The sequence below is a fragment of the Diceros bicornis genome, chromosome 34, assembly GCF_020826845.1.
Source record: "Diceros bicornis minor isolate mBicDic1 chromosome 34, mDicBic1.mat.cur, whole genome shotgun sequence".
In the NCBI taxonomy this organism is placed as follows: Eukaryota; Metazoa; Chordata; class Mammalia; order Perissodactyla; family Rhinocerotidae; genus Diceros; species Diceros bicornis.
The window spans coordinates 14,357,983-14,368,938 of NC_080773.1; positions in this window are offsets into that span (position 1 = coordinate 14,357,983).

Genomic DNA, 10,956 nt, shown 5'->3' on the forward strand with positions numbered 1-10,956 from the left:
ATGTACTTCCTAAATGTGAGTGCAGAAGAACCTCTTATGAATTTCTAAATGCCTGTGTTTTTAAGATTTTGAGTATGCAATTCTCAGCTTTTTATTCTATTAATACCATTTTGTTTCTGTGTCAAGGAGTGACTCATTAGTCACGTTAGAGAGACTCATTAGAGAGAAGTAAAAATGATGCTGGTGGGAGCTTACAGTAATGGTGACACTGTGAAGTGGTTGTGTGAATTCCCTCCATAGTTAACAGTTATAAAAATTGGACAAAACATTAAAAATCCTAACTCCTTAAGGGTTTTGGAAAATGTCCAAAAGAAGGCATAAACTGGAGAAGTATTAACTATTGAAGAACTGCAACTGGAAGGTATAGAAATTGCATGTTTGTGGCTTTCTGGCTTATGGTTTTTCTCCAGTCCAAACAACTATGGCAGTGGAAAACTGCAGCCTTGTCATCCTTGGTGCTGGAAAACAGACTTCAGGGATGGAAGAATAGCCTGAATTTGAGGGGGAAATTCTGGCAGCAAAATAACTCAAGAGAGAATTGCAAATTCTGAGAATAAAGTCTTCCAAAGTCCACGGCTAATAGATGAACTATGAATGTATTAAGGGGTCTCAAGACCTGACAAAAAAGCAAGCAGAGACCAGAGAGGATCTACTTTTGAAAGTCAGACTTGCACCAAATGAGTTCTGTGACTTTACCCCTTTTTACAAGTGAATGTATTCCTCTGCGTGCAGCTTGAGCAGCAGAAAGTTGAAGTCTTACTTTATTGAGGTGTCAGAAGACAGCCTGAGACTGGCAGAGTAGTTGGATATGAGAGGAGGGGATCCCCTGAAGCAAGGATACCAGAGATATAATCTCCCTCTGAATCCTTAGCTGACTGCCAAATTCTGGAGGCACAGTAGAACCCTCTGCAAGAGAGACCTAACAAAGCAGCAGCTGTAATCCAGAAGGGCAGAGCAGAAATATCAGTCGCTATACAACATGAGGGAGAAAGACTTTGCAATTTCAATCCAGTCAAGTTAACTTCCAAGTAAAACAAAGAGCCAGAAATCCTCAGAAGAACACAATGGAATCCAGAGTTGCTGCAGTATATGATCTATTGTCTTCAATTTTCAACCAAAAATTACTAAACATGCAAATAAACAATAAAGTGTGACTCAAACTCTGGAAACAATAGAATACAAATATAAATAAAAATAGAGTGTTCTCATATGTTGGAATTATCAGATTAAGACTTCAAAATAGCTATTATAATTATGTTCCAAGGACTAAAAGAAAATAACTATCAGCAAGAGAAGAAATGTGGAATCTAAGCAGAGGAATGGAAATGAGTAAAAGAACCCCACAAGTTGAGTTTTTGTAGCTTGAAAAGTACAACAACTGAAATAAATTATGTCCTACAAGGGCTAAGCAGTAAATTGAAGATGGCAGAAGAATAAGTTAACTTGAAGATAGGTAAATAGAAATTATGCAATCTGAATAACAGAAAGTAAAGAGATTTAAGAAAACTAAACCGAGATTACAGGACCTATTGAACAATATCAAGCAGTCCAACATACAAGTAATTAGAGTCCAAGAAGGAGAGGAGAGTAAGGGAAGAATAATATTTGAAAAAATAATCGCAAAAAACTTTCCAAATTTGTTGGAAAACATTAATTTACGATTCCGTGAAGCTTAACAAACCCTTTGCAGAACAAATATAAAGAAAACTCCTCCTAGACATGTGTTCGTCAACTGATAAAAGCCAAAGATCAAGAGAAAGTCTTAAAAGAAGTGAAAAAAAAAATGACACATTACATACTAGGGAACAACGGTGTAATTAGCATCTGATTTCTGGTCAGCTGCAGTGATGGCAAGAAGACCATGGAATGACATATTCAAAGTGCTAAAATAAGAAAAATCCGTGCCTCCCAAGAAGCTACATTCCGCAAATCTATGCTTCAAAAAAGAAGTTGAATTATCTCCTGATATAGAGCTATGAGTTCAAACCAACGTATCCTCTTACAAATCATGCTATAAACTGAGGAAATTGAAAAAACTGCTTGAGGCCACTGAAGAATGAGCAACATCAGACAGATTTGGGAGGAGAGTCAAAACTTGGAGCAAGTGACTTTCACTGAATTCCCCATTTTTGGTGACTTTATCCTGAGGGCAGCTGTCATGTGGCAGCTGTGCCAAGAAGCTAAAATAAATCCTGCCATTTTCCTGGATTTCCACATCTTCCTGGATCATCAAGGATCCAGGGGAAAGAGTCTCAGGAACCAAGGTTTGCCAGACAGTGAGGGAGAAACCCTAGAAATAAGATAGGCTGAAAAGAGGAGGCTATAATTCTATGTATAATCTCAGACCAAATTTCTGGATGACCTCGAACCAATCATGTGCGAAGGAAACAAGTAAAAAGTTTGTGGCTGAGGCTGAAAGAAGTTAACTGAGATCTGACCTATTGCCAACTACAGGCACCACAGCTTACAATCTGAATTTAACCAAATTAATTACTTGTTCAAACAGAAGCATTAAAACTCTTGGGAACAATAAAAGAGAATTTAGAATCTCTATAACGCTCACAATATCCAGGCTACAATTCAAAATTATTTGACGTATGAGGATCCAGGAAAATACTACTCATTCTCAAGAGAAATGACAATCAACAGCTGATCATTTCAACATGATCAAGATACAAAGACTTTACCCTGGCTGTTATAATTATGATCAGAGATGTGATATTGTGATTTATAATAAGAAATATATATTTGGTCTTTGTCCTGTTTCTTGCACAGAACTCCTGAAAACCTTGGAATTTCCTAACTGATAAGAGCAATAAAGGTATCTTTGTCATGTTAATGAGGTTACTTTTGGAACATTTAAGGATGGGGGCTGTTTGCCAGGAGAACCAACCTTGAATAGAGAGGTGGAACTTTTTAAAAAAATATAACTATGTTCCAATTTGAATTTCAGATAAACAATGAATGCTTTTTTATTTTATTTTTTTGTGAGGAAGATCAGCCCTGAGCTAACATCTGTGCTAATCCTCCTCCTTTTTTTCCCTCAAAGCCCCAGTAGATAGTTGTATGTCATAGTTGCACATCTTTCTAGTTGCTGTATGTGGGATGCAGCCTCAGCATGGCCGGAGAAGTGGTGCGTTGGTGTGCGCCCGGGATCCGAACCCGGGCCGCCAGTAGTGGAGCACATGCACTTAACCGCTAAGCCACGGGGCCGGCCCAAGAGAGGTGGAACTTTTGGTCCCACTCTTCTGGCCTCTGGGGAGAGGAGAGGGTTTGGAGGTTGAATCAATCACCAACGGTCAATGATTTAATCAACCGCCTATGTAATGAAACCTACATAAACTCCGAGGTATGGAGTTTGGAGAGCTTCTGGGTTGGTGAATACGTGGAGATTTGGGGACAGTGGCGAGCTCTGAGAGGGCATGGAAGCTCTGTACCCTCCTCCTATACCTTGCTCTATGCATCTCTTCTGTATGTCTGTTCCTGAATTATGTCCTTTTATAATAAACCAGTGATCTACTAAGTAAAATGTTTCTCTGAGTTCTGTGAACCAATCTAGCAAATTAATTAAATCCAAGAAGGGGGTCATTGGAACCAGTAATCTATAGCTGGTTGGCCAGGGTTGGTCAGAAGCACAGTTGATAACCTGCACTTTTGACTGGCATCTGAAGTGTGGTGGGGGCAGTCTTATGGGACTGAGCCCTTAACCTGTGGGATCTGATGATATCTTTAGGAACACAGGGTCAGAATTGAGTTGAATTGTAGGACACCCAGCTAGTGTCTGAGAATTACTTGGTGGGGGAAAGAACTCCCCCGCCCCAGACATTGGAATTGGGTGCAGAACCTTTTTAGAGAGGTAAAGGAAAAATATCATTAGAATAAATGAAAAGATGAAAAATCTCAGCAGAGAAATAGAAAATAGAAAAATATTGGAAGCTTTAGGTGTGAAAAATACAATATCTGACATGATAAATTCACTGGATTGACTTAATAACAAAATGAAGACAGAGGAATCAGAGGAATCATCCATACGAATGAGAGAGGAAAAAGTTTTCAAGAATGAACATTGCCTCACAGACCCTGGGACCATTTCAAAACATCTAACATAATTGGAATCCTAATGGGAGAAGAGAGAGAAAATGACACAGAAAAAATATCTGAAGAAATAAGAGATTAAAGGTCCCAAAATTTGGTGAAAGACATAGAGTTGTGTGCCACCCAACGATGTTTCAGTTAAGGAAGGACCACATATATGATGGTGGTCCCATAAGATTAGTACCATATAGTGTAGGTGTATAGTAGGCTATACCATCTAGGTTTGTGTAAATACTGTAGGAGAGGAGGAAATTTTTCTGTACCTTTCTAGGTTCTCCTGAGTGGCCTAAGAATTAAATTGACATGAGACAAATCAACAGAAGAAAACCAAACAGAAGCTTAATAACATGTATGCATGAGAGAAACCCAGAAAAACCAAGTAACTGGTCAGAATGGCTGAAGCCTTCACCTTAAATACCATCCTCAGATACAGACAAAGAATATGTTTGGGATGGGGAAGCAGGGACTTCAAAGGCGAGGACAGCAATTCACAGGTAGGTGAAAATGAGCAAATGTTTGGAAACAAGCATTTGACCACACAGAAGAAGAAGAACACAGAAGGAAGCCCAACAAACAGGCTTTCCTAGGTTCCTCCCTGCCTACCACCTGGTTCATGTTATGCTAAGGTAATAGTTTGCTTCCTGAGACAGATTTTTTTTTATCTGAATTCTTTTAGGTAGTTAAGAGAGAAGTAACAAGAAAACCTTTCTGAGCCTTTTGTTTCTTAAAAATAATTAACCTAAAATAATCCTCATGTTAAAGAGATACATTTTGGGGTGTTAAATTTTGTTCCCTTTCAGTACACTCTATGATATTTGCACAATGATGAAATTGCCCAATGACGCATTTCTCAGAATGTACCCCTGTCATTAAGTGATGCATGACTGTATATTTATGGTTACAAGAAGCTCAGCAAACATCAAACAGGATGAATAAAATCACATGTAGCACATCATGGTCAAACTTCATAAAACCAAAGATAAAGAAAAAATCTTGAAAGCAGACAGAGGAAAAAAGTGACATATTAAAGATAGAGTTTAGTATAATTTGAATATCTGTGGCTTTCTCATCAGAAACCATGGAGACCAGAAGACAGTGGAACATTATCTTCAAAATGCTGAAAAAATCTTCATCAACCCAGAACTGGTATGACATTAACTCTAATTAGGTTAAAGTTAAAACTGTATATTGTAATCTCTAGAGAAGCAAAAAAAAAAAAAAAAAAAAAAAAAAAGAAAAAAGAAAGAACAATGCAAAGAGGTGTACAGATAAAATGCAATCAATAAACCAACACTTAATTTTTTATATATAAATTTTATGTGGATAAAACTTTGAATCACTTGAAGAAATCAGGAAAGGAAGAAAATAGCAATAAATAACAGAGGTTCAAACAGAAACAATAAATTGGTAACCCTAAATACAGCCATATCAATAATTACATTAAATGTTAATGGCCTAAACACTCCAAATAAAAAGTCAAAGATTATCAGAAAGTATTAAGAAGGAGTCCCTACTGTACGCTGCCTAGAAGAGACACTCTTTAAATATAATGACCCAGGTCAGTTGAAAGTGAATAGATGGAAAGTGATACACCATGAAAACAGTAAGCATGAGAAAACTGGAGTGGCTATGTCAACAGACTTCAAAACAAAAAGTATGACCAAGTATAAAGAGGGACATTATATCGCAATAAAAGGGGCAATTCACCAGGAAGACATAATAATCATAAACGTGTATGTGCCTAACAATGCAGCCTCAAAATACATGAAAAAACTTGATAGAAATAAAGTGAGCAATGGACAATGCCATAATTATAGTTGGGGATTTTAACACTCATGTTTAGTAATTGATGGAATAACTAGACAAAAATCTGTCAAGACTGATTTGAGCAACACTGTCACCCACATTCACCTAAACTGCAGACTACGTATTCTTTTATCTGCACATGGTGCATTCATCAATGCAGACCATATACTAGGTTGTAAAACAAATATCAATAAATTAAAAAGACTGAAATCATACAGAGTATGTTTCTGATCAAATGGAATTAAACTGGTAATCAACTACATTGAGATATCTAGGAAAATCCTAAATATTTGGAAATTAAATAACCTACTCTGTATAATGCATGGATCATAGATGGAAACACAAAGAAAATTTTAAAATATTTTGAAGTAAATATTAATGAAAATACAACATATCAAAATTTATGGAATGCTGCTAACACAATGCTTACAGGGAAATTTATAGTTTTAGCTGCTTATATTAGAATAGAAAGAGATCTAAATCAATGATGTAGAACTCCATCACAGTAATTTAGAAACAGAAGAACAACATAAACTCAAAGTAAATACAAGGAAGAAAATATTAAAGGTATGAGCAGAAATAAGCAAAATTGAAAACAGATATTAGAGAAAATTAACAAAGACAAAAGATGGGTCTTTGAAGAGAAAAAAATTTATACATTACTAACAAACATGATATAAAAAGAGGAGGGAGCTAACAGAACCCACATCAGAAATGAAAGAGTTTATCACTATAGATCCTAAAGATATTAAAAGCATAATAAGAGAATATTATAAGCAATTGGATACAACCATTTGAGAATCTAGATGAAATGGGTAAATTCCTTGAAAGACACAAACTCAGTGATCAAACCAAAACTCATCCAAGAAGAAATATATAACTTAAACAGCCAAATGTCTACTAAAGAAATAAGATTTAATTAAAATTCTTCCCAAAGAGTAAATTCCAGACCCAGGTAGCTTCATCAGGGATTTCTACAAAACGTTTAAGAAAGAACTAATACTAACTGCGCACAAACTCTTTCAGAATATAAAAGAAGCTTCCCAGCTCTTTATTTGAGACTAAGATTAATCTGATATCAAAACTAGACAAAGGCTTTATAAGAAAAGACAACTATAGACTAACGTATCTTATGAATGTTGACACAAAAATCCTTCAAACTATTAACAAATTGAATCTAACCGTATGTAAAAAGAATGTCAAAACATATTTTCCCCCAGGAATACAAGATTTACTTTTGAAAAAACAATCAATGTAATCAACTCATCATCTTAACAGAATAAAGGATGGAGAGAGTGTAATAAGAGAGACGTCTATGTTAAATAGGCGTGGTGACAGTGGGCATCCTTGTCTGGTTCCTGTTCTTAGAGGGACTGAAGGAGAGCAAAAGGGATAATTTGGTACGTGTGTGGTAATGGGTTGTATTTAGTATTTTGGTGGTGAACATGATGTAATCTATGCAGAAATAGAAGTATAATGATGTACACCTGAAATTTTTACAATGTTATAAACCAATGTTACTGCAATAAACAAAAAATTAAAAAAAAAAAAGAAAGACGTCTCTCTCTCTCTGCCTCCCTCTCTCTCCCATTCTTCTTACCATTCACGCTCTCTCTGCCCTCCTCTCTTTTACTCCCGTCCCTCCCTCAGTCTCTCTCTTTCTATCTCTCTCTTACTTTCTCTTTTGCTATACCTCTCTGTCTCTTTTCCCCTGTATGTCTCTCTGTGTCTCTCTTCCTTTTTTCCCTCTGTCTCCATCTTTCCACATTTCTACATCTTTTTCACAATCCTTCTCTGACCACAGTTGGTGCCTCTAAGCTGTTCAATAGATTCCTCAAGTTTTTTGTGCATGGAACAGGGTAGGGCTGGAGGAGAAGTTTCCAGAGCTGATTTGACCCCATGGTTCATTGTTGGACAACAGGGAATTCCCATGACCCCTAAATGGCTGAGCTGGGAGACACAGGAACAGGAGACCCAGGGGACAGCTCTTATTTAGATTGTCCGTCTCTTGCTTGTGGCCCCTGGGCTCCTCTTCAATAGACATTGTGAGTGAGAGAGTTGGTGAATCTCAGAACAGTAGACTCACATCGTCACTACTTCTTTGGGTAACAGACAGAATCACGGAAACATTTACTCTTCGGTCCAATAGATCTTGGAATCATGAAACTTTAGAATCACAGACCCCTCAATCCACTAGAATGTAAGCTCCATGAGGGCACGGATTTTTCTCTATTTTTTGGTCCGTGAATTTCCACACAAAGCATCAGTGGCAGACGTGGGCTAAAACTCAAGTTTCCAAAACATACTCTTTGCATCTTCTCTGCATGATCTGAGACCAGAACTCCCATACGTCAGTCTCTCACTTACTCTCCTCCTGCGATCCTGACTGTCTGTTTGGAGAAAGTTGAAGAAGAGCAGCTGCCCACATTCTCCTCCCTCTTCCCTGGCTTCACCCTCACCTCCTTCAGGGATTTCCTTAGGTGCTCCACATGGACACCCAGGATATTTCTTACAAAGTGCTTGACTGCAGGGTCGACAAGCAATGGCCCGAGAGTGAGGAGGAGGAAGCCACACAGCAGTACCCAGGTGCTTTATGCTCTTTAACCACGGCCATCAGCTGCTCCCAGGCCTTTCAGGACACTCTCCTGTTGAGTTAGGCCCCAAGAATATGATGAGGGAGAGAGTTCCTGTGAGCATCCTACTGAGTTATTGCCTTAGACATCATGTCGGGTGTATTAGTTTGCTAGGGCTGCTCTAAGTACCACAACTGGTTGTTCATTTTATTTATTTATTTATTCCCCCAAAGCCCCAGTAGATAGTTGTATGTCATAGCTGCACATCCTTCTAGTTGCTGTATGTGGGACGCAGCCTCAGCATGGCCGGAGAAGAGGCGCATTGGTGCACGCCCGGGATCCGAACCCGGGCCGCCAGCAGCGGAGCGCACGCACTTAACCACTAAGCCATGGCGCCAGCCCCCAACTGGTTGTTTATTTATTTTATTTTATTTTATTTTATTTTTTTTTGTGAGGAGATCAGCCCTGTGCTAACACCCGCCAATCCTCCTCTTTTTTTGCTGAGGAAGACGGGCCCTGGGCTAACATCAGTGCCCATCTTCCTCCACTTTATATGGGACGCCGCCACAGCATGGCTTGCCAAGCAGTGCGTCGGTGCGCGCCCGGGATCCGAACCAGCGAACCCCGGGCCGCACCAGCGAACCCCGGGCCGCCGCAGCGGAGCTCGCGCACTTAACCGCTTGCGCCACCGGGCCGGCCCCCAACTGGTTGTTTAAACAACAAAAATTTGTTGTCTCAGTTCTGGTGGCTACAAATCTGAGATCAAGCTTCTGGTGGTTTGCTAGCAACCTTGGTGTGTAGAAGCATCACATTGATCTTTTCCTCCACCTTCATGTGCTATTCCTTCTGTGTGTGCATCTTATTCCAAATCTCTCCTTCTTATGAGGATATCAGGTGTATTGGATTAGGGGCTCACACATCTCCAGTTTGATCTCATCTTAACTAATTAGGGCTAGAATGGTCCTTTTTCCAATTTGTCTCACATTCTGAGGCACTGGAGTTCAGAATTTCAACACACAAACATTTGGGGACACAATGTAACCCATAACACTGGAGATCCCCTGCTCGACTGTCTCTGGGAGATCTCTCCCAATTGTCCCACCCTCTTCCAGGGTCCACCTTTGCCTTACCTCACTCCATGTACCCCTTGGCTCTATCCTCATGCCTGTGTCCCTATATCTCCATCTGACTGTGCTTACATAGTTCTCCAGTCCATGGTTAGTCTCTTCCTCTAACTGTGTTTCAGTCACACCCCAGAGACTGTGCTTGTTTGCATCTGCCTATTTTCTTCCTTCTTAGCTTGTCCTTTTCCCAAATTGTCCTGTTATTTCCTTCTCTCTCCTTCAAATCCCATTCAGCCACCACATCTAGATACCTAGTGGTGTGTTGTCTTCTCCAAGGGTTTGCATGGATACATGTGGGAATCCCCACTCTATGTGCTGTGGGAGCCTCTTTTCATCCAGGCTTTTCAGAACCACCTTGTGCAAATACCCTGTTTCTCTGGTATAACTCTTCTTGTGCCTGATCAGCTCTCTATTCCACTTCTATCTCTATGTTCAGCTGCTCAGATCAATGACTCTACAGCTGAGCAAAGAAACTATCATGTCATCATGATCTTTTGATGGACTGCCCTAAGGACAGCAGCTGTGTGATCCCTCCTCCCCCAGGACAAAGTTCTGGAGTGGTCAGAAGGATAGAAGTTAGGGTCAGGAAAGAACTTGGTGAAAGTGGTGCCTTTTCTGCTCCTGTCTTCTGTGGGAATTCAAATACTTGTAGATGTGGGTTAATTTGGGGCTACAAGTTCCTAGAAGGAAATTTTCTTCCTTTTTCATTGTTGCCAGGGTGGGATTTGGTATTCTAGGAGTTGGACTGGTCCTTGGTTCAGCTAAAGCTCTGCTTTCTTCCCTATCATTGCCTCTCTCCCTTACCAATCACTAAATTAAAGACTGGCTCAGGACTGGTGCACAAACTAGATTCTGCATCTAGGAACGCTGATGGTAAGCAGAGCTGTGCTACCTTGTGCGGCATGTTTGAGTCCTATTAAGCCTCTGTTATAGATTTGGATAACCTACATCGAAAGTCCACCAACTAATTGGAATTTATGGACAGGACTATGGGATTGGAGCCCTCCGTAATGTGGCTGTGGATCGTGTGTCTTGGCCTGGATTTATTTGTGTGTCTTAGAATGATGCTGTGACTGACGCTAAGATCAGGGAAGATTATACACTGTACCTGATTAGTTGTGTGTCCCAACCAGCTTTTGGCCCCTGTTACAGAGAACTCAAAGGAAAAACTATAACCTGTGTGATGTATGGCCCATCAGGTGGTCCATCAGCTCCTGGACTTCTATGTTCTACCTTTGTTGTCTCCCCTTTTCCTCCACACCCCAACCTCTGGAAAACATCATTCTACTCTCTGTTACTATGAATTTGGCTTATTTTTTTTAATGCTTCAACATATAAATGAGCTCACACAATATTTG